Raw genomic sequence first — 24,803 nt, forward strand, 5'->3', positions numbered from 1 at the left:
GGGGCCATTATTCTGCCTACCATGAAAAGGGAGAAAAGTGGAGCAGGTAGGAGCCTTTCTCTCTGGCTTTCCCTTTCTGGGATGCTCTTGCCTCCACAGTGGTCCCTGGAGCCCCAGAGCAGAGTGTAAGACCTGCCTGGTCTCTAAGATCTCTTCTGACTTGAACGACTGGCTGAACAGCTCTGTGAGCTTGGGAAGTTATTACCTCTCTGGACCTCCATTTTCTTAACTGCAAAATGGGTATAATAAGTCTATGTGCCTGATAGGATAGTACTGAGTTGACAGGAAATGATTTATGCAAAGCGCGTAGCCCTGTGTGTGCATTGCACACAGTCAGCATCCACCAAATGGTAGCTATTTGCATTATTAGGTGCCTAAAGTTCCATTCCATGCCAGTATCTGGCTCCATCACCCCAGTTCAAAAATATCTGCAGCAGATGGGATGAGAAACTGATTTTCCTGGGTCATTTCACTGCCACACTGACTTTAAAAAAAAAAAAAAGTTTCAATTAGTTTACCTCAAAAACAAAGCATATTTTTGTACCTCTGGGATTAGAGACATTTTGTTCTTTTGAGCATCTGGAAACATTGGTTAATCTGGTGGGTACCAATCAGAATGTAGCAGGGGTCTGTTCACACCAGAAAGCAATATGAGGCCCTGGTGTTTATTTAGGAACACATAAAAGTGGCTGAGGCTACAGCCGTGAGGCAGTTTATGAAACACAAACACTAGGGAAGTTTACCAAATATCAGGATAGAATTTTATAGCTTCTGGAAGAAGCACTATATTCCAGACGACAATAAAAAAAAAAAAAAAATCTGGCCTCCTAAAGGCAAATGGCCTCTTATGTGACTTTTGAAGAAACTGAATCACAGCAATGTTCATGGGAGAGACCATTCCTATGCAAGAGATCCACGTCTTCTTTCGTCTGCAAGCCTCACAGTGGCACCTTTGAGCTAGAGCCAACTGGGCACAGAGTGTCAGTAACGTTAATTGTATTCATCCTCTCTGATTCAGTCACACCACTTGGAGGGTTCTGCCCTAAATTCAAAAAGTGGAAAAAACTTTAGGCACAAAGACCTTAATTGCAGCTTTATTCATAATAGTCCTAAATGGAAAGCATCTCAAATGGTCTGTATTAGGAGAAGGCTTTAGTAAATTATGGCACATCTAGGTAATGGAATAGAAGGCAGCCAGTGCTTACAAGGAGCTTTGATGAACATGAGAAACTGCTCATGGCGTATTCCATGAACAAACAAAGATGCAGGATACACATTTGTATATGTAGTCTGATCTCTGTGTTGTTAGGAAATAAATCCAACAGTTATTTGTGCTTGTTCTCAGGTGTTTGGAGTATGGAAAAAGGTTCCCTTCCTCTTATTCCTAGTTTTCTGTTTCCCGTCTTTTATAACAGAATGAATAGTATCGTGTTTTAAACACCTTGGGTATGGAGCCGGGTTTGAATCCTGCTGCCTAGTCACCTGCCTCTTAACTTTTTTGAATGTCAGGTTTTCTCATCTGTCACACGGGAGCAATCATCATTCCGAGCTGTGAGCATTAAAGAGTGAACCCAGGTGAAGGGTTTGACACAGCCCTTTGTACACATAAGTGCTCAAGAGATGTCAGCTGGTATTAGTACTTTCAAACTGCAGTACTATCTCCAACCAAACTAAAAATAGAAATATATAGTCTGCTCTCCTGCCTTTAGTTCAGTCAGAGACCAGAGACTTAACCCTAGAGGATTTTTTAACAGCTTTTCTGTTTTCTAGTCCTTAGTCACCTATGATATTTTGGGAAACAGCTAAATGGTCAGCAGCTAAATGCCTTTTGAATGAGAATATTCAGTTCTTGTATTTGGAGAAAAATCATAGACCTCTGCTTTTTCTTCATCTACCAACAGCCCCTGTTCTTTTACCTTCTCTAACAGTCAATCCCCCACCCCTCAATACTTCTGAAAGGGGGTCTCCCTGTGTATCCAGCAACTGTGTGTCAATTTGGTTGCACATAACAGAAAGCTGACCAGAGTGGTATAAATGCGTGTATTGGTAATTGATTTCTGCATAACAAACTGCCGCAAACTTCGTGGCTTAAAACAACATGCATTTATTATCTCAGTTTCTGTGGATCAAGCGTCTGGGCATGGCTTAGTTGGGTCCCTTGCTCAGGGTCTCACAAGGCTGAACGAAGATGGGCTGCATTCTCATCTGGAGACTTGGCTGTAGAAGAATTCGCTTCCAAGTTCATTCAGGTTGTTGACGGAATATATTTCCTTGCAGCTGTAGGACCAAGAGTCTTGGCTTCTTGCTGATTGTAGGCCACCCTTGTCTCCTAAAGGCTGCCCACAGTTCCTAGAGGTCATCTGTAGTCCCCTGCCAGGTGGGCTTTTCCAACATGGCTGCTTACATTCTTAAGTCAGCAGGCGGAATCTCTAGAGCAAGTCTGCTAACAAGATGCAGCCTATATAATGTAATGTTGTCATAGAAATGATATCCCATCACCTGTACCATATTCTATTGGTTAGAAGTAAGTCACAGATCCCACCCATATTCAAGGGGAGTGGATCACACTAAGACATTCCCATCCAAAGATGGGGGCCATGGGGGCCACCTTCTAGTCTGCTCACCACTACAAGAAAGGGGGCTCTTTTTTCATGGTAACAAGAAGCCTTAGCACAGGTGGATGGGGGTTGAGGGCACGTCTCGATGTTGCTATCTATGCCCCAGGCTCTTTATTTCTTTGTGTTTTACCCTCTTTCATCCTTTTGGTTATAAGATTGGTGCTGCTCTTCCAGGCTCACAAACTCTTTCAAAGTAGGAAGAATGGGGAAGGGAAGCAGACACATGCCAGCTAAGTGTGACTCTTTTCACAAATAAAACAGGAGCTTCCTTGAAGCCCCACCCATATTCAGGTCCAGTGCCTCTCCTTGACCTCATCTGTGTCACGTGGCTACTTCTACTGCACACACCATTGGGTACATAAGTTTTAACAAACAGTAGCCATGTGACCCCCACAAAAGGAGCAATGTCTGCCACAAGCATATTCAATATGTGGGCACATGACTTAAATCTTCTGCTGAGGGCTAATCTCTGAATAAGTTACAACGCTTGAATGAGAAAATTAATGAACAGTCCTTTGCACAGTGTCTGGCACATAACAGCTTCTTAGTCGAGGTCTCCTCTTTTCTCCCTTCCCCCCCTTTTCTCGTGTTGCCCCCATCCTTTGGTTTGAATGCTCCAAGCACAGCAGCACCTCCAGAGTTAAGCACCCTGACATGCAGACAAGTCTGCATTTGGAGCTCAGATTAGAGTCGAGGAGGGAGGGATATAATAGCCCCAGCTGGAACCCTGCCAAGGGACTAGCAACTGCAAAACCCTTATTTACTCTGGGGAGGAGCAGCTTGGAAACTTTTTATGAGATTCCAGAAGCAGCAAGGTCATCAGTTTTATGGTCATCCCGCTTCGTTTGTAAATACAGCCTTTGAATGAGAATGTTTGGGCTCCATGACAGAACAAGGCTGATGTTGGCTCCTTTAGAACCGGGGACAATAAAATAAATAAAAGGTATTCTGTTCCACATGACTGCAAGGTGTGTGGGAGTCACTTCAGACCCCCAACAAACAACAACAAATCAGTTGTGCCTTCGGAGGGCTTCATTTCCAGGTTGCCTCATGGCAAAGCCCTGTGTGTGTCTAAGGCAGGTAATCTGATTTGTTAGGTCACCGGCAAAGCAACATGTGTTTATTATCACACTCATTTTCCAGCCAGCTGCAAGTGTCTGGAGAAAAGCTCTCGGTCAGGCCTGTTTGCTGTGATAAAGTCAAGGCCGAGGAGGAGGGCTGCGTCCCAGCCAGCCTTTGTGTGTTCTTGTAAATGGGAACCAGCTCCTCTGGGGATACCTGGGCCTCTTTCTCTAATTGCTCACTGGACCATGTCCTTTATTGCAGCTGAATATTTACTAGGCTGGGCCTAGGAAGCCTTCAGCCCCGAATGTCTGGCCAGCTGCCAGGGCCAGCTTTAATTGCTGTTGGCCATGGGGATAGGGCCATCCTATCTTTAGGTTGCTTTTTTTTGGGCCACAAGGCACAAAGGCAGAGCCAGCCTGTGTGTGTCTGTTTGCGGAGATGAAGGGAGAATGTGGTGAGTGGAGGCAGGAAGTGGTCGAGAGACAGGAAGACATTTTTCATAGCTGGATGAGATTTTCTCCTTTAGAGGCACAATTGCTGGCACCTAATAGACTTTCAGTGAGCATTTGTTGAATGAAGAAATGAGGGATTTTATTCATTTAGTATTTGTTGACTACTAGTTGCCTGAAAATCTAGTGACACAACACTAAACTTGACAGACAAGATTTGAACTCTCCTGGAAGTTGAATTCTGGTGAGGGGATAAAGACAACAACAGATCAACGAACAAGATAATTATAGAGAGTCATAAATGCTGTACGAAGACTAGAAGGTAGGTTAACAAGGCAGAGAGGGTTGGGGATGGAGAGCTACTTTAGATAAGAAAGCCTTCCTTCGTGAAAAGATGCTATTTGAGCTAAGACCTGAATGATGAGAAGGCGCTAGTCACGGAATATATGGGAATGTGAATTCCTGATGAGATGGAACGCATTTCTGGAAGGCAGAAGGCAGACTGAAGATACAAGATAGAAGAAACTATAGTCCAGACACCTCAGCAGAGGAGAGGGCTCATCTTTCTTCCAGAACATGAGCCTAGACGAGGGAGAAAAATAAAAGTATAACAAATAGGAATAAGAGGTACTAGTGTTGAAACAAGGCATTTAATGGAAAGTCTGTCTATATTCAGAACAGGTGGCTCTCTGCCCTTGCATTGGGACTCTTGGCACCTAAGTTTCTATCATCAAGATGAGCAAATTGAACTGTTGTTCTCTGAAGACATTGCATGGTCCTAGAGAAATGTCTTCCTATTGAGGAATTTAGGGGATCCTGCAGTGTGATGGTTGCTCCCTGCCTGAGCACCCTAAGTGGAAACCTGCCAGTTGGCCTTGGGCTGAGCAGGGTACATAGAGGTCCCAAGCAGCTATTGATTGCTTTCTTTGTAAATATGGACAATAAGGTTTACTCGACATGTGACTAACATTTGCAACATAGATAAATGAATGATATTCCTCTGTATTAAATTCCTGGTCTGTGAAAGTCTTGCTTACGGCCTATCAGAGTTGGGGGGTGGGAGTCCTTGGGAGCCAGGGAGACTGAAAACTTTCGAAGTTGGTTTTTATTTTTATTTTTTTAAAACACATTATGTAGGAATGCACCGATAGGACTGAAAGAGGAAGATATTCAGTATACATCTTTAAACTTATGTCCCATTGCTGAACCACACACCTGAGATATAGTATGAATTAATATATTACATAAATCTTGCAATTAAACTTTGAATAACATAATTATATACCATTGTAGTTTTGAGTGTTAAAAGTGTAACGTTGTTAAATATATACATATCATAATTTAAAAAACTGGTTTGACATTTAAAAAAATTTTTTTCTATGAACCCCAGGAAATGGAAAAGGCACCCATTTGGAGATGACTCCAAAGTCATCTGGACTGGAGTTTCAGTGCCCCCCAAAGCATCATGTTACATTTGCTGTACATTCTTGGATGGTACTGTCTCACTTATTGCTAGTTCCACTTGCATATAAATTTTACTCGTTTGTCAACTCAGAAGAATTCTTATATCTGAGGTCATGGGAAATCCTCTTCTTGGACAGAGCCAACAATTTGGACAAGATTATCCGCCTACTCAGGAGAGAGCATTGGGCTTCCCTCAGTGTCCTCTTGGAGCATTTTCTACGTGGTAAAAGAAAAGTCCTAGGTAACCAAGACATGAAATCAAAACTTTATTAAAATGTAGGAAACAAGAAGTCTAGGAGGATCAGAAAGGTGGTGGATGGAAGAATGTTGCATGCCAAGAAAAGCCCCAACTCTTTCCTGAAACTCAACGCCAACTTTATGCTGCATGCCTTCTGTAAAGATTTCCAAATGGACTTTTGGAGGCTTCCCCATCATTATTGCTAGTCAGTTAAAATCCCTCCCATTTGTCAAGGTCCATTTAAACACCTCATTTTCTGTGAAGCTCTCTTTGAATGCCCAGCTGGAAGTAATCACTCCTTTCCTCATGTTCTTTCTCATGGCGCCCTCAATTCTCTCTCTCTCTCTCTCTCTCTCTCTCTCTCTCTCTCTCTCTCTTTCTCTCTCTCTCTCTCTGTCTCTGTATTTCTGTCTCTCTCATTTTATCATATCTTATCATATCTATCTATCATCTATTATCTATCTAACAATCATCTATCTATCTATCATCTATCTATCTACCATCTATCTCTTCTGTGCTTCACTCTCAGTTGGGTATTAATAGTTGTACCATGCATTTCAGTTCACAAAGTGACTTTCATGTGCATTTTCTCATTTAATTCTCAGCAACTCTGTGACACTAAGAATAGGGGCACAGAAGCCCAGAGAAGTGAGGTTATCTAAAATTCAGTAGCCAAAGAATACAGGATTCTGTTAAGTTGGACAGAAAAGACATTCATGTAGCTTTAGATTCTATAAATTAAAAAGTCTATAGGGTTAGATGGAAGAGACTTTCAGAGATCTTAAGAGGAAAAAAAAAAGCATAATCTAAGCAAGAGACCAGGCTGAGACATTTGTGAGGCAGAATCGGGGTTATTTTCGAGGTTATGTATAGCTTGAGTTCCCGAATGTGATCATACCCCTTTTGAAGTTACAGAATCATTGACATAATCTCTAAAAATAGAGTTCAATATGTCACATCAAAGTTACCAAAATCTCTGATCACTAGTCATTCCAAGAATGCTGAGATGGCAACTCCCCATACTTCTTGGGATGATTTAATAGTTTTCTTAGTTTTGTAAAAAGCACTAGCCTGAGTTTCCAAATCTCATCTCCAGCCACGTAGCTCTGTGCAAGATAATTTCAGTTAATAGGGATAATGCTTGTTTTTCTTACTGAGTAAGCATCTTTCATTTCTTAGAAGTTTTATATTATATATACACATGTCTAAAATAATCAAAACTATAGTATAAATACTTTTGTACTAAGGAAGAGTTAGACCACATTTTGTATTTCTATATATTTACAATGTTTAAGAAAATTTGGCCTTTAAAAAATATATTCTTATAATTCCAGTTTAAAGTGTATAATTGATGAATGTTTGAGACTCAACTTTAAGTGGAAATTCATGCCAATCATATTTATAAGCAGAATTTATTAGGTTAACTATTTGGGAATATTTGTGGATCAGACGATTGATGTGCTTAAAATGAAAATTGAATTTATAAATGCAGTTTAAACTCTTTGAAGGAATCCAATGACCTAAGCAAATGTAACCAAGCATTGGTTAAAGGCCCTTTAAAAGTAACTAAAGAAAAAGTGATGGTTAAAATTTGCTCCAACTGTAAACAGAAAAATATGATTTGTAAGTGGAATGTAAAACTCAAGGAGAAAATACAGAGGGGGCCAAAAAAGGTATACGCATTTTAAGAAAGGAAAAAACTGTATTAAAATTGTAATACTCAATCTATACCAATAACAAAAGATGAATACAAGTCACATTTGACTTCTGCAATTACAAGAGGGGCTCAAAGTGGTTACCATCAGCATAATGTTAACACAGTTTTTCCCTTTCTTAAAATGTGTATATGTTTTTTGGCATCCTCTGTATACTCTTATTTTAAAACGTGTAACTTTAATAAGTTGACCATTAACTTATAAATCCAAGATACACTTCTCAATAGTCTTTTCAGTACACAGAACTCTCAGGGCATCAAAATAATTTAGACTCACAGAGGTGACCCGTCCAAGGTCACATGGCTGATAAGTGGCACAGTCACAACTTGAACTCAGGGTCTAGATCCTGAATCTTTCGATCAAACTTTGTTGCCCTTCTTGGCTGCATTCTTCGTACTCTTTACAGCACCTATAATAGTTTGCCTGGGATTTGAGTTATGTATCTGTGTCTCATTTTGACTACTTGCCTCTCTCCAGTTGCCAGCACAGGGTCCGACATTGGGTGGAGGTCGGGGGGACCTCAATAAATATGTCAGATTCACATGGTGGTAGGTCATAAATAGCCTCTGAGAAAGTGTGGCTGGCATGGGGGATGCATTTAGAATGTTATCTCTCTGTGACACGATTTAGCTCTAAGGGGGTCTGACTCAATAGCCCTGGACTTCAGAGGCCCAAGCTCTAATGAAATCGATATAAACTAGTTCTGCTGTTTGCCTTACTTTTAGATTTGATTTCATGAATATCCTTCAATGTCTTCACATTGCTCAGGATAAAGACCAAAAAAATCCTTTCTATGCTTAATGAGACCAGTGTAGCCGAGCCCTGCCCACTTCTCCAGACTCCTACTTTACTTGCTGTGAATACATGGCCTTCATTTAGTTCTCTGAACAAACCAAGGTTTTCCACAGATGAAGTCAGGTTTCTACATAAGACACCCTTACAGCTCTCTGAATCCTTCCTTCACAGCACTTGCTAGAGATTGTAATTACATATTTTTTACTGGTGATTATTTAGTTAATATCTTCCTCCTATGAAAACTCTGTGCACGTTGCTTGCTTTGCTCACCATTATGCTAGGTGCATAGTACGGTCTTAATACATGTAGGTTTTTATTATTGTTATTATTAACATTTAATAAATGTCTCTTTTTAGGATGAATGAATGAATATGGGAGGATCGACTTTACAATGATCTTTTAGACTGCCCTGATCTCCATTCAGCCAGGGAAGATTTTAGATGAAATCTTATCAGACAGATAGGGGACCTGATGTCTAAGATTTCTTCCAGGCCAGTGAGCCTTTTGCTCCAGGAAGGCTGTTTGTCACTTTTCTTTAGCCATTGCTTTTATCATTCTCATGGGCAACTCGGTGTGTGTGTGTGTGTGTGTGTGTGTGTGAGAGAGAGAGAGAGAGAGAGAGAGAGAGAGAGAGAGAGAGAGAGAGAGAGAGAGAGAGATTGTGTTGGCATTCAAGGTAATGGGAAATGACTCGGAGGCCCCTGCAATTGACCCTGGGCTCTCTTCTCACCTCATTCAAGCAAGTGAGATCCGATCCATTTGGCAGGGAGTAGGCGGCTGAAAAATGTCAGGCCCCTGAACATCATGAGTTTTGCATTTCCAAATGATGAGTTTATGATTAAACTCCAATAACTCAAATGCACCATCCGTGAAGAATGCCAGTTTCAACTGGTAATTCTTGGTCTCTTTAATCCATTCTCCCTTTATTTTTTAAAATCTATGCCTCAGAATTCCTCAAATCACAGCAAAAAGTAGGGGTTTGATGAAATTGTCTGATGGCAGGGAGATGCTTACCCTTGATATGGTGAATCCATCCTGATAAGTGTAGGAAAAGACACAAAAAAGCATGAGGCTAGAAAGGCAGACAGATTCTCTAAAAATAGGCTGTAGGATTCCTGCTTTCATCCTCAGAGAGACTGGAGTTACACTGACCTCTAGCTGGACGAAGAGAGTGAGTTCAGCTGGTGCCTTCTACCCTGGTTATTGGATGTTGACTGATTTGAAATTAAAAGAGAATATTTAGAAATCTTCTCTTTCCCAAAAATGTTTCCTGTATCCTGCCTGGCTTCTCTTCTTCCTCTCCTCAAATACTAATATCACCATTTATTTAGTATTCATGATGTGCTAGCTATTCTGAGTTCCTACATTAGCTTTAGTTATTCCCAATGTCCCCATGAGGTAGGTGTTATTGCACCCATTTTCCTGGCAGGAGAACTGAGGCCCAGGAGTTCTGTAACTTGTGCAGTACCTACTCTTATGAGGTGACTGAACCAGTATTCTAATCGGGCTTGTCGACTCTAAAACCTGTCCCAACTCTGAGTCTGGCAGAAACCCAGGGAGGGTTTGAGTGTCTGGTCCTCTTACAGGGGCCTGCTCTCTGGGAAAGGTCTCTCAGTCACTGTGCTTATTTGTTCTGCTTCTACCTTACTAATTCCTGTTTATAGTCAGAAGCCAGGCTGAATCTGCTTCCAGATGCATCAGTCCCTGTAAAAGCAACCAGCTGCTTCCCAGGTCCTTCACTTTCCCGCTGATAACATCTTCATTTTCAGAGACTGAGAGCTCTGTTTTAAGCCAACGGGTGCCTGGTTCATAGGGATTCAAAGAAGCTACCCAATAATGACCTAAAATGGAATTTGAAATCCCACTGGGGGTTGAAATGTCCAAGAGAGTGTAATTCAGTTTTCTGTTTATCTTTCTCTGTATGTTTTTAAGATGTTCTAGTTCAGATTTTTCTAGTTGATGAATGGGTTTCAAGCTAACTCTGTTAAAATGGGATTGGGGGTAGGATGTAGGAAGACAGTTTCGTCTCACTTTGATGAAATGATTGAGCTGAGTATGTGGGTGGTGAGATGGGTGTAATACGAAGAGGAGTTCTGGAAAAAAACCACAAGACAAATTTCGGTTCTTTTCAAAATACATTAACTGATGTAAGGACTATTCTTTACTTATGTAATGGGGTATTTCTATTTTCCATGGTGGACAGTCTTCAACTTATCTGGGTTGTCCCACTGACGGGGCTAAGACTTTTCAGGGGCTTGCGAAAGCTCCAAGACATTAAGCTAATGGCCTTTTTCTGGATTGCTTCCTCCAGATGGAAGCTTGCCTGTAGCCGTTTGACATATTTCTATTGAAGTACAGTGTTTACCTGACTTCATAGTATCTTAGGTTTATATTTTAAACTCTCATAGTCACCCAACTAACTTAAAATAATCACGTTCTTTTAGACCTTTGCTATGAATAAAAAAACATTTTTTGTTTAAAGATTTAAATTTAATATGCAGACTACATTTTTCATTTATTAACATAACATTGCCATTTTTCCAAAGCTGCAAATGCTTCTCTTTTGTTTACATTTTATTGTTCCACATTGATTGAGTACACACTCTCCCTGATGTTGGTCTACAGGCTAGATGCCATTCCGTTTCATTTTTCAATGAGGGATAATTTAGTTAATGAATCTCTCATTGTTGGGAATTTGATTTTTTTGCGTAACATTTTAATATTATAAACATTGTTGTGATAAACTTGCTTGTATGTACACAGGCTAATTGCCTTGGAATAAATTTTCCAAAGTGAAATTGCCAGGTTAGGAGTGACAATTCCACTTCTAAAAATATATGTTTAAATTCCTCTTCTGAAAAGTTACACGATCTACAATTTATCCATGAGTGTGCATTTCCTCCATGCTTTAGCCTACGCATGGTGACTTTTTAACCTATTAATAAGTAGTATAAGAAAACTGATAAAATGGGAGACTATAAATACCGTCCAGGAATCTCAATTTAATAAGCACTCATAGACAATAAGGATGAGTGAGGCTTTCTGCAAGCTGGCAAGAAGACAAATACTGCTAAGACCAACCATCGCCTGTAAGAAGCCGCTGTATAGTGGGGGAATTGGATACGGAAGTGCGGAGTGTGTCTGGAGCAACTCTGGCAGACTGGTATGGCTCCTACGCCTGATGGGAGATGAGACAGAGAAAGGATAAGTGTGGGACTCTTGAATTTCTCTCTGAGGGTATGGGCTGTTCTGTGGCTGTGGATAGACATGAAAGCCTTTAAGAAGGGGAATGCAATGAGTAGATTGGATGTTTGGAATGTTATCCTGGTTCCATTTCATCTTAGCCCTTCTCTCCTTTATCATCGTTCTGCGCCTGCTACCTTTGGGAAGCAAGAAGAGAGGACTGAGAGAGTGCATGGTTGGTTGTATCTGTCTGCATTATTTGAATCTTAAAATTAAAAGTTGGAAAGAGTGTTTTTCTCATTGTGTTGGTGTTCAAGTAGAAACCTTGGGGAGCTTACGAATAAAACGGGGTCAGCCAGAAATGATCATAACCTCATAACCAACAGCATTCTCTCCCGTTTTTTTGTTTTTTTGTTTTTTGCTCTGGGACAAAAAAAAAAAGAGGAGATTCATTAATTTTTGGAAACAAATGACTAATTTAGCTTTTTAGAAAAAGACAGTTTCTATCTGCATTTCAAATTCAGTGGTTTTAAAATGTTAACTTCAGTAATAATAATCTGACCTCATGTTGCAGGAAATTAAATATTATGTATTGTGTTCTGGTTGAAGATAAATCTTCAACACTACAGTTTAGTTCTGCAAAGGGCATTATATTTGCAAATCTAACAAGTTAGGAATATAGATATTAATGGAGAAAGGGCAAATCAAAGGAGGGAAAGAAAGGTAAGAGGTAAAGAAAAAAAAGGAAAATTGAAAGCTTGAGCATGGTTTTTCAAGCCCTTCTTCTGAAGCAATGGCTCCTCTGAGCATTTTTTGTTTCACTTCCTTGCATTAGCTGTTAGAAGCAAAATGAAAATTGTAGCACCCTCAAAATTATATTAAATTCTGGTGTCTGTATGTTTGCATTTTCTTCTTTGGGATCATGTCGAAGGTTGCTCAAGAGCCATAAAACTCTGACCTCTAATGTGACATGTGATCAGAGTGGCCCATCCAGAACCTGGTACCTCATTCTTGATCTTTCGATTCACAGGTGGGTCTCCTCCTGGATCCTGGAGAAAAGATCACATAAGATTACAGGTATAGAAGTGCTCTGGACGGTAAAAAGAAAATTCCTTACAAACACAAACCTTTAAAACTTTATTGTTCTTTTTTTGGATTAATTTAACATAATAACATAATAAATTGCAACACACACACACACACACACACACACACACACACACACACACACACACGAGACTCAGTGAACCAGTAATCTGCTGTCAGGACACAAATCTCCCGGTGACATACCACACCTCTTTCACATTTTCACCTGTACAGAATGAATCCCCAAGTAGTATGCGTTGGGCCACTGTTGCTGTGCAGTTGACAACTGGTTTTCCTTAAGTATCTCTGTTTCCAATTCTTCTAGAACTACAGACCACACTTGTTTTGCTTCACTTGTGTGCATTTCCCCCTTAATAACTGAAACCAGGTTTATCCATGACTCTTGGTTACATAGTTTTTACAAATTGCTCTCATAATGTCTTACACATTGCCCAGGAGTTTTATTGACTCTCTTGTTTAAAAATTAATACTAATAAAAATAGGAATGACATAATCATTATATTCAGTAATTACTGAAATGGTTAGTATCGTGTTTGGTCAATGTCCTCTAATCTGTTAGCACGAATCTCCCATTTGTAGAAATGGAAGTGCCATTCTTTACATTCTATTATTTTATAACTAATTCATTTCCCCAGATTTGCAGTATAAGTTAATTAGGGAACTTAAAGAAATGTCCATGTGATTTTCTGCTCTGGTCTCCTGCCGTAGACATTTGAATCCCTGTACCATCACTCCTTAAAATTGTTCAATAAATTTTCACAAAGAGACTTACCTCTCCCCTGCATTTTTATCTCCCATACTGTAAAGATGTCATTTTCTATGCACAGCTGGAAACTACACACCTTTCTTGAAATCTTGCTGGTTTTTGATAGGCCCATGGCGCTCTATTTGAGGCTAACCTAGTAAGAGAAAGAATGTTAGATTATCCGGGGCCATTAGCTCAGCCTCCAACTGAGTGATCATAGGTCTTGGTTGAGATGAAGGGAATTGATGATCCTGTCCTACATGGATTATTGATGGAGGACCCAAGTTGCCCAACCTGACCCTTTGGCCTTCAAATCTGGTGTAACATGAAAAACCCCTTCCGGAGCCATCCTTCTTCATGGCAGTGTCAGGAGCCTTCTGTTTGAATATCTGACTTGTTTGGAGCCTACAAGAAAGACAGGGCGTACTCAAAGAGATGATGTTTACCATGGGCAGGAAAGAAGATTGATGGAAAGTCTCAGCTTATCTAAAACCCAGAGGCCAGGCCTTGAGATAACAACATACTGTTTTAAAAGCATTTATGTCCAGAAAGAGGAGTTTTGCAAGGCACCAAATATGGCCACTGTGGTATCAATAGGATCTCCTCACCACTGCCCAACCCTGGAATGTCTTTTTGGAATGTCTTTTTGGAGTTGTTGCAAAGGTGAAATTATATCGTGTATATGAGCCTAAAATATTAACAACTGGTTAATAGCAAAGTGAGATCACCTTGGTTTGGGAGAAAGTGACATAAAATATAAGAGGGAGATTTATTTATGAATTCGTCCTCCCCATTTGCTAATAATAACTATCAACTTGAGGTCTCACTGTTCCAAATGCTCACAAGGTTGAAATAGACTTATCATAGCCTTGATTTTATCATCCCCTTTTGTAGATGAGAAAACTGAGGGTCAGAAAATTTAAATAACTTTCCCATGACACAGAGCTGCATACACAGATACACATACATGCACATACGAAGAGTACCATGACTACGTAATAAATAAGATTGATGAACTGTGCGTTTTAACTAATAAGAATCTCTGCCCATACTCCACTGTTAAGAACAAGAGGCCAATTAATACACAGCTAGGTAAATAGCATAGTGTTCTTAAAAATGCATTAAAAATAGCAAAGAGTCAATCCAAGTGAATTTTGTCAACGGTAAAAATTCATTCCTATGCCTTTTTTATCTTCACCCTGAACAGTAGTTGGTGGAATTGTCTGGTGAAAAATGCTGCCAAAGCCCTGTCAGATTTTCGGCTAACAAAGAATACTGCTGCCATTTTTGCTGACTTTGATTTCCAGAGCACCACAGAGGATTCACACTTTCTGGAAAGACTTTCAACCAAAAATAGCAGAAACACAAAACTTGTTTTGTTTATTCCTCTGTTACCCAGAGCCTTCCAGTTTGTTAGGGTTTCTTTGTCTTGATTTGGCACATTTCAAGGAACAGAAAGTGTGGCCGGGCAGAGAGAGTGCCAGGAGAGTCGCAGGTGAGGCCGGAGAAGTAGCATGACCAGATCACAGCATGCTCTGCCAGCCCTGTAAAGAATCTGGGGACATGTTACAGTGCAAAGAGAAGCTGCTAAAGAGGTTGGAACCAGACAGTGAAATGATCTGATGCACAATTTTGAACTGTCATCTGGCTGCTTTGTGTGGTTAATATTTGTGTAGTTAATGCATTGGAAAGGGACAGACGAGGCCATGGCATTTTAGACTTCGGGGGTAGTAGCAATGATGACAGAAAAAAGTGGACGGATTTGAGATATGTTTTGGAAGTAGGGACTACCGGTTTGGTGATGGATTGAATGAAGGGGAAGGATGAGTCAAGGATCACTCCAGTTGCCCGAACAACTGGATAGATAAAGTGACATTAGTTGAGATGGAGAAGACTGCCAGAGTAAAAGGCTTGAAGGAGATAATCAAGAGTCCAGTTATTGGTATGTGAAGCAGATTTCAAAGCACAAGCATGCAATACGCAGTTGGAGGTATTGATTAGGAGGTTGAAAGAGCTATCTGGAATAGAGATATAAATATGAGAATCACTGGCATAGGGATGGTCTTTGTTGGGAATAAGTAAGAACCCTTGAGATTCAAATGTAACGGGAGAAAATAAAAGGGTGAGCCCTGTGCTTTGAGGACTTCAACGTTTATCAGTGTAATAGAGGAGGATGAGCCAATGAAGTAAACTGAGAGAATGGAAATCTAAGGAAGAATATTTCAAAAAGGAGGGAGTGGTCAGTTCTATCAGTTGAAATCAAGTGAAGATGAGCATTGCATCGCAAGGTTAAATATACGTTTACCAGGGACAATTAATATGCCATGGATGGTCTCAAAATTGGAGATTCTCAAATATCTCAGGACATATATTAGGCAAATAGTAAGAGCTTACTGTTAGCTTGTAGAGCATAAAAGCTGTTTTAAATCACTTTTCAACCCTGCTGGGTTATTAATATGGTAGAGGCAGGACTTTGGGCAAAGTTAGGATTCCTTCTGCAGTTGAAATTCCCTAATGGACAACTCACACGGAACACAAGTTCTTAACAGTGTGTGTCATAATTAAGGAAGGGAGAAAATTCAGGGAATAGTCTTTGCAAAACCTAGAGCAGTGTGGACAGGGCAGAGTGTATTGCCTTTATGTTCACAGCAGTTATTAGGCGCTTTTTTCATCTTCATTTAACCAACTGTTTTCAGAGCAAACCCAACAGGGGAATCTTGAGAAAACCATAGGTTGTTTTAGGCTTTAAAGGTCAGAACTTGCTTTGGAGGTCCAGAACAGAAATTGGGGTTCTCTTTAAATGCAAAAGAAGAGTATCATCTTCTTATTTGATCAATAACAAGATTTCCCTGAAGGGGAATTTGAAAATGAACTGGCCAAACCTGCTTTGCCCAATTTAGGCTTCTTTTGAAGTTGAAAAAAAAAAATCTGAAGACTGAAATAGAACAGATTATATCCAAAGGGGATTTAGGGATTTCTGACAATCACTGCAGAGAATCAGAGGGACACACATGCATAGTTGGAGAGACAGAGAGAATAGAGCACAGCTCACACAGAGGGAGTTCACGACACTGGAGTGAGAGAATGAGATTTTGTTCTGAAAAGAGCACATGTCAGAACTCTCCCAATCATTTTATGTATGGAGGACCTGTTTCTCTGATTAAGTCCCAGACCTTTACCAGTAGCCTTCAAAACTAGGAAAATGATGCATGTGGAAGGAAAAGAATTAAGGACGTGGGTGGTAGACCATTTGAGTTTCTTTGAAATGTAATTTTGAGAGAAAAATCAAAATGCTAAAGAATGAAAACTGTATGATTCCATTTACAGAGCATTTCAAAACAAGTGAAACAGAAAGAAAGAAATGCAGTGTCTAAGGGTATATACATGTGTAGTAAAACTCAAAAGAGAAACTCAGGGAACGAGGGAAGAAAAGCAAAATTGAAGAAAGTGGATAACACTTAGCAGGGAGGTAGAGAGGTGGCAAGAGGGAGGGGCACTCAAGTAGCTTTGATTTTATAAATTAAGGGGTGGATTATGGGTGTTTATTATATTTTATGTATGTGTATAATTGCACAGGAAATCAATGAAAAGGGAAGAAGAAATCATAGGATATTTTCAGAAGAAAAAACAAATTGGTCCAAAGGGCTCCAGGAATACCTAGCTGAGGTGGGAGAACCCCGCAGGACTTTCCGAACAGAAAGCACGTGGCTACTCCTCCTGTACGGATCAATCCTCCGTCCCGGGATTGATCGGCCTCAGGGGTATAATGCCTTGAAAAATTACCCCTTGTCACATAGCTGAATGACTTTGACCAGGTCCCTTTCCTTCTTGGGACCTTAGTTTCCCTCACTGAAATAAAAAAACTTGGGACCCGGATTGGAAATCAGGGTTGGTAAGTACATGCACGTCCTACTCCTTCATGGCAGACGTGAATAGTTATCAAAACATTCATTCTTTCTAAATTGGGAGAAGGCTTCTCAGTTGTTTTCAACATAGAACTTTAGTCAATTGATCTCATGGAGAGAGAGAGAGAGAGAGAGAGAGAGAGAGAGAGAGAGAGAGAGAGAGAGAGAGAGAGAGACTTAAGAATTGATATCTAAATTTCCTTCACGGTTTGTCCTCCTCTGGGTCCCTCCCAGCCATTCTATATGTAGTCACCTTAATTAGTTTGGGAGCTTTTTAAAGGATGGGACTATGTCTCATTTCCATGGCACTCCCCATTCCCTCCCCATTCCTCCTGTTCGGTGCACACTAAGTTTCAGTAAAAACTGCCTGGCTAGAAAGCACCATTTCTTCCACCTTTGGTGCCATTCATACCCCAGACCAAGAATGAAGCAAACCTCCTAGAGCCCATTCAATGGATTCTGGCTGGTTGTGAACTAAACCCATTCCATATACTAGACCATCTTCAAAGGGACCAGGATCTGGTTTCTGCTGGAGATTTGTGAAAAGACAAGAGAACTTAGACTTTTCTCTAGGTTGATTTTGCCAACTCACATAATCTCTCAGGGCTACATCCCATCTGTTAAGTCTGTCAAATGTGGGAGGTACTTTCTTGTATCCTGATTCCAATTCAATTGACTGGAAATTGAAGTTGTGAACGAGAGCGCGAACTCAGAAGGATATTTTACAACCAAGCCCTGCACGCCCTCCAGTGGTGGGAAACCAATAATTCAGATGAAAATGGAGAACTCGAATGTTTGCCTATACTGGGTTTTGGAAGTGTTGCATATTTTTTTCTTTTGCTCCCCACTGGATACATAGGATTCTCTACAGATTTTTTTTAAAAAATGCTGGAATGTTTGGCAGGAGTGTTATGTAATGTTATCAATGCACAGAATGTCAGAGCTGAAATTAATCATAAAAATAATCTATCCAAGTTTTCGTTATACGGAAGGCATGGCTGTTCAGAAAGGTGGAGGGTCAGGGCTGGTATCGTGGCCTTCATCTTCCGCCTCCCAATTCAGTGCTTGCTCCCCTCTGCATCTTGGCTTCCCTATAGCAGTATTTTCTGAACATTGGCCACGTGCATGGCACAGCACTGGGCATTGTTGGGGAATAATGATAGTTATCAATTACTGAGTCGCAGTCTTTGCAGAGCACTGTTCTAAGTGCTTCACACTTATTTCTTACTAGTTCTCGTACAACCTTATGAGATAGTATTATTGTCCTTATTTTGCAGATGAAGAAACTGAGGCTCACAGTGATATTAAGGGAGTTACTATTATAAAAAGTAGAGAACATGTCCCTATCCTCAAGCCATTTGCAGCCTACTTGGAAAGACCAGCTTGCTTATCTTTGCTAGAAGGAAAGATATATCTAATTAACTGTGGCTAATGTGTTTAGGAGACAGAGCTTTGGAGTTAGGACCGTAATGGCTGAGAAAGGAAGTGGGTTTTCTAAGTGGATTTCTTTGTCATGTTGATGGACGGGACTCACATCAGCGCTTCACGTCAAGGTGACCAGTCGGTTTCATCTCACATCATCATTCCTACAGAGTAGCTAGCACCTGCCCTCTACTGCACTCTATCCAGTGGTGCTATCTGGGCTCAGGAGGAAAATGCATTTGAACAAGTAGTGATCTCTGCTATGGGTAAGGGGTGGGGGCAGTTGGCATGATGGCATGTATTTGCTTCAGGTGAACTAAATTCTACAAGGCCTGTGCATTCTACAGTGTTGTCTGCAGGCACAGAAGCAAGGGCATCCCTTGGGAGCTTTATAGAAAGGCAGAAACTCAGGCTCCATTCCAGACCCACTGAATGAGCATCTTTATTGTAACTAAAGCCTGAAGTGGTTTGTGTGCTCGTTAAAGTTAGGAAAGTATTGTGGTCAAGTTTGTTTACAAATACAGCTGTGACATTTCAGAGGACAAGTCCTGCGTTCTGCATGGGATTCAGTGACGTGGTTCTTTTTTTCCCTTTTTTCCCCCTTTATTAATTTTACTTTTAAACGATCATACAGTAAAATTGACTTATTTTTAGTAAATAGTTCTATGAATTTGCACACGTGTAGATTTCTGAGCCACCATCTCTGTCAGGATGCAATACCGTGCAGTCGCCCCAAAATACTCTCTCATGCTATCCCCCCATAGGCGCACCCTGCTCCCATCCCGAACCCCTGGTGATCGCCAATCTAGTCTCTGTCACTATAGTTTTGTTTTTTTGAGAATGTCTTGTAAACAGAACCATACCATGTGTCACTTTTGGGGACTGGCTTCTTTCATTCGGCTTAATGCCTTTCAGAACTGGGTTTTAATAGCATTTTTCTTTGTTTCCCAACTGTAAAGAAAATACTATACAGTAAAATTCTGTGACTCCCAGAAAAACGGTGGTTTGTCACACAACTTTGAGAGTCTAAATTATTCTGGGAATAATATATCAATATATTTTCATCTGTGCTCTTTCAAGTGTGGGACCATGCACGGAGTTTACTTGCCAGACACACTCAATCGAATGTCTTGACTGAAATTGTCACTTGGTGTTTGTTCTACTTCATAAAATGCTTATTTGTATTAGCTTTATTAGGCTAATGTTTTTATTTTTTTAAATAATATTGTTAAAGAATGCTTATTCCTTAACTGTCTTTGTAAACCATGTTGTGGATGGAACCCTTAAGTACATTCCTGCCCCATCTCACCAAACATTACAAAATGGAGCAAACTTAAACAATTTGTTTTCAAAACTATATTTTGAAACAAAGCTCTAAAACATCCTCATAAGGAGGATAACGACAGCACTATAACAATTCTCACCTGGAATATAATCTTCACCATCATACTCCTCCTTCATGTTTGCAAATCAGTTTTCCATTTATCCTGTTAGAAATCAATAGCCCTGGGTAGTGAAGGAGCCAGGCCAGAGGTGTTACTGTCACTTTGCTGATGACAAAAGTGAAGACTAGACTAGATGGGGAGGGGAGCAGTCAAAGGTTACACAGCTGGATGGTGTAGAGCCATGATTAGAATGTAAAACTTTGAGCTCTATTATGCTCATATGGCATCCAGTATTACAGTTTTCTTTTTTTCCCCCCATTAGATCATCGCAAAGACTTCCTTAGATCTAGTGCATTCTTGAAAGACAGGAACAATCTCTTTTCTTATGAAAACCCAAGTATTTTCCATTCATGGGAATCCTCTAAAACTTCATGAATATTTTGACAGAGATTCTCTTCCATCATGTTATTTTTGTTTGACTCTAGTCACATGATTGTATCTGGTGTGAGGATATAATTCATTTGCCATTACAATCACACAAATAGACATTTGTTGTTTCTAGAGAGTAAAACTATATAAAAGCTGAGACCATTTTCAGGTTCAGTTCCCTGCTTCCCATTTTAGAGGTTTCTAAGGATGAAGTCTGTTATGAAACAGGACTTTTTAGAAAAAGAGACAACATTCTTTTCTTCCTTGGAATTGCCATGGGATCTAGTAACTGCTTCTTTATACCTTTCTGATGAGGTTTATAGGGACCTTTTACAATCCAGGGAATAACTGATATTTCGGTGGTAATGGCTATAATTTTAGTTAACATCTTCAGGGATGTATGGCATTTGATATGAAATGTGCTCTACATTTGGAATTTGGGAGCCAATGTCTTCAAAGATATGGAGACTGAAGCTGAGAGTCTCTCTGAACTTGACCAGGGTTGACAGAATGGGAGAAGCCAGTGGATAGTCCTCATGCATAAAGATTGCTCTCTATATCTCAGCCACTGTTTTACCCAACCCCACGACACGCCCTGCACGGCTCCCAATTAAGACCAGTGCCCAGATGCTGTGCAGCTCTCCTGCCAGGATAACCTGCCACCATCACCATCTATTCAGGGTGAGAAACAGGCCCAGAATTCATTAATTAACGATGGTGATGTGAAGTTGTAAACACAGCTGTCAGCTGCTAGCTCCACAGACCTGCCTGCCTATGGCAAGTGAAGAAATGTCGGGTGGGAACACAGTCTCATTGTCCAGGCCTCCCTAACTGAACTTGACAGCAGATAGTTGGCAGAAGGGCCAACAACAACATGCTTCTCCAGAGGCACCCAGAGGCAGGGCTCCTTTTTGCTTGGAGTTTTTATCCTGAGAGCCAACCTGATGATGAGAGAGAGTCTTGGAGAAGAGTGGGAAGAAAGCAGCAACCTATTTGTGAAAGGCTGTCTTTTCCAGTCATTGAGCACTTATGTCCTCAGAGGAGAAGGCATCAGACCTTTTCTTCCCAGCTGTCTTTTAGTAGTAGGTACTTATCCTTTACCCCAAACTGGACCGTGGCAGTTTTCTTTCTGGGGGAGACACGTTCATCCCTTTGTAGACAAAGTTGTTTGATATGTGAGAAGGATAGCACTTATTTTCTAGAGAGCCAGAGTCTGCAAAATATTTTCACTCTTTTTTTTGACATAAAAACTCCATTAAGCCTCACCAGTCCCAGTATACAGATGAAGAAACTGAGGTTCCAAGAGGTAAAGCAAATTGTACAAGGTCATTTAAGAAGCAAGTGACAGGGACAAAACTTGACTGGAATCTCCAGCCCCCACACCATGTGCTCTTTCCACTGTCTCCTAGAAGCTGCACCAGGTCCTTGGAGATAAACAGGAACTCATGGTGAAGTCTGACTGTTGGCCTGGGGTGTTGGAATCCCTCCTATGCCTTTAAAACCACGGCCCAGACTTGTTGACTAGCACTTCCTGCATTGATGTTTGAACCAACACTCCGAGCTCACTGACAGTATGTTCCAGTAGCAGAAAAAGGAAGCACACGAGGCAGCTTGTTTTGTAATTACAAATGAGAGGAAAACAGGAAAACAAGTAGACTCCCAGGCAGGCCAAAGATGATGATTGCTTTGATGAGTTCTTTCCTGTTCCTGGCAAAGTATTTTTTACTTATCCTTCAGAAGGACCACAAGATGTTCAATGTCACTGGAATTTCTAATACTGGGTTCTTTAACAATTTAACCTGGCCTTCAAGCTAAACAAACAATCAATCAAACAAACGTATATATTTCTTTGCAAAAAACAGATACACTATTTATGATCTAATATATGTATTATATTAATTACATATAGTATAATACATGTAATTCTTCTGATCAGCTTTATTGGGAAATTATTGAGCTCCCAAATATATTTTTGTGCATCTGTGGTTTGCAAAGCACCATGGTAAAGGCTGAGGAATATCAGAAATGACTAAGTCAGTCTCCCTGCTTTTGAGTTGCTTCCAGTCCTGTGGGAAAAACTGACCTGTTGTAAACAACTTTTTGAAACATGAGGCAGAATGAAGTAAGTGCTATAACTGAATGAAAAATTAAGTGCTATGTGAGCCAGAGGAGGGAGAACGTATTCCGACAGGAATCACGGAAGACTTCAGGTACGTAGAGGAGGGATTTGCCGTGTGTCTTGAAGGACAGCGGTATTACACAGAAGCCAGGGAAAGGCATTCTGGGCTCAGGGCCCAGAGGAGCATAGGCTGGGGCGTCTGCAGTGTTTAGGGGATGGCTGTAGGGTGAGGGACCTATGAATGGCTGGGAACAGAGGAAAGGGGCCAGGCTTAAAGAAGGAAGGTGACAAAAGTGTTAGGAATCAAGGTGGGATTTTTAAGGGTTTTATGTCCAGGAACCTGAGAAGGCTTAGATCTACCCTACCAGACACTTTTCCTCCTAGGTGATTTTCCAATGGAATAGAGACGAGGAGCAGCCGTTAAATTCTGATTGGCCTTAGGAGTACTCAAGAAGCCTCACTGTGGAGCTCTGGGGAAAATGCTGAAGACTGGGGTGAAAGCTTGACTCTCAATCCTTCTGACCAGCTCAGTTATATAGAGAGAGGCAAGGGGGGCATGCTTAGGCATGTACATGAACACATTGGTTGGCTTGCCTGAATGTATACTCCCAGCCACGTGGAGAAGGTAAAGGGATAGATGAGTTTATACCTTTAACACATGGTAATCTGACCCCAAGGAAAATATGACATGAAAAATGATCCAGAATTTTGACCAAACATATTAGTAACTCCTCCTCTTCCAAGCCCAGGTGTGTCTGATATGAAGGACTATGGTCTTATAGCAAGCACTCACTCGTCTGCTCTTTATGACTTTCACTCCCACGTCCAATAGATGAATAAGGATCCTTATCTATTTTCTTAGAATATGGTGGGGCAGGGGGTTCAAATGAATGAATGTTTGTGAAAAACGCGTGAGTCAAAGTGCTTTAGAAAGGAAGCAGTGTTACCCTATTCAAAGTCTGATGCTTTCAGATGTTTATTGAATGAATAAATACTAATTAGGGAATGCAGTTTACCTCTCAACATTTTTTTCTTCCTAATTGTGTGAAGATGAATTGTTCCAAGCTACAGAAAAACAATTTTCTATAAAATCTTTCAGTGTAAGAGCTGACCCCCCACATTTGATGGGTTTTAGAGGATTTAAAAATGATTGACCTCGTGGCGCCATTCAGTAAAAGAATTACAGCTTTTTCGCCCTCTCCCTCCTCCCCGCTGGCACTGCTTCAGCTGCCCTGCGCTCATTCTGGGCTCCTGCTAAGCCAGTGCTGCCATCGTCTCCTGCCAGCCGCCATCATGGTCATGTACCCAGATCTTACCAGCCATGATGACCTGCTCTCCGACATCCACAATGTCCCGGAGATGGCAGACAGGCTGTGCCTGGAGTGGAGGGGAAGATGGTTAGGAGGAGAGAGGGTGACATTGATGACTTGCTCATTGGCGGAAGTGCCTCCGCTGAAGGCCCCGAGGGCAAAGGTACCGGAAGCGCATTTGTCACTGGTGTCGGTATTGTGTTGAACCATCATTTGCAGGAAAGCAGCTTCACAAAAGAAGGCTATAAGAAGTATATCAAGGATTACATGAAATAAGTCAAAGGGAAACTTGCAGAACAGAGTTGCACCTTTTATGACAGGGGCTGCAGAACAAATCAAGCACATCCTTGCTAATTTCAAACACTACCAGTTTTTAATTGGTAAACACATGAATGCAGATGGCATGGTTGCTCTCCTGGACCACCGTGAGGATGGTGTGATCCCCATATATGATTTTCCTCAAGGATGGTTTAGACATGGAAAAATATTAACACAGTTGGCCGTTGGGATCCATCACCTGTCATCATCATAACTGGCTGCTGCTGTTCATCCACAGACCGGGACCAGGACAGATGGGACTGAGGTTACCTTGAGCTCTTTGTTGATCTTGACCTTGATTTGTTTGGGCGGAGGCATTGTTTTTAAGAAAAACAGGTCATGTAGGTTGTCTAAAAATAAAGTGCATTTAAATTCATTTGGGAGAATGCCTCTCTTAGATTAATACATATTTAAATCCATCCTGTGTAATGTTCCTGGAGAGGCTAGAGCTTGGTTGTAGGCCGCTACTGGAAAGCGTAAGACTGTCTTCAGAAAACTGCTACAGTGAAAAGTACATCTGAGACTGGAATAGAAAA

At 40.9% G+C, this 24,803-nt stretch overlaps 1 pseudogene; it reads left to right on the forward strand.

Annotated features, from left to right (window-relative positions):
• The first annotated feature begins 23,932 nt into the window (after positions 1–23,932).
• Positions 23,933–24,440, forward strand: LOC117029664 (translationally-controlled tumor protein-like; annotated as a pseudogene).
• The last annotated feature ends 363 nt before the right edge of the window (positions 24,441–24,803 follow it).

Source organism: Rhinolophus ferrumequinum, chromosome 11 (assembly GCF_004115265.2).
Source record: "Rhinolophus ferrumequinum isolate MPI-CBG mRhiFer1 chromosome 11, mRhiFer1_v1.p, whole genome shotgun sequence".
NCBI lineage: Eukaryota > Metazoa > Chordata > Mammalia > Chiroptera > Rhinolophidae > Rhinolophus > Rhinolophus ferrumequinum.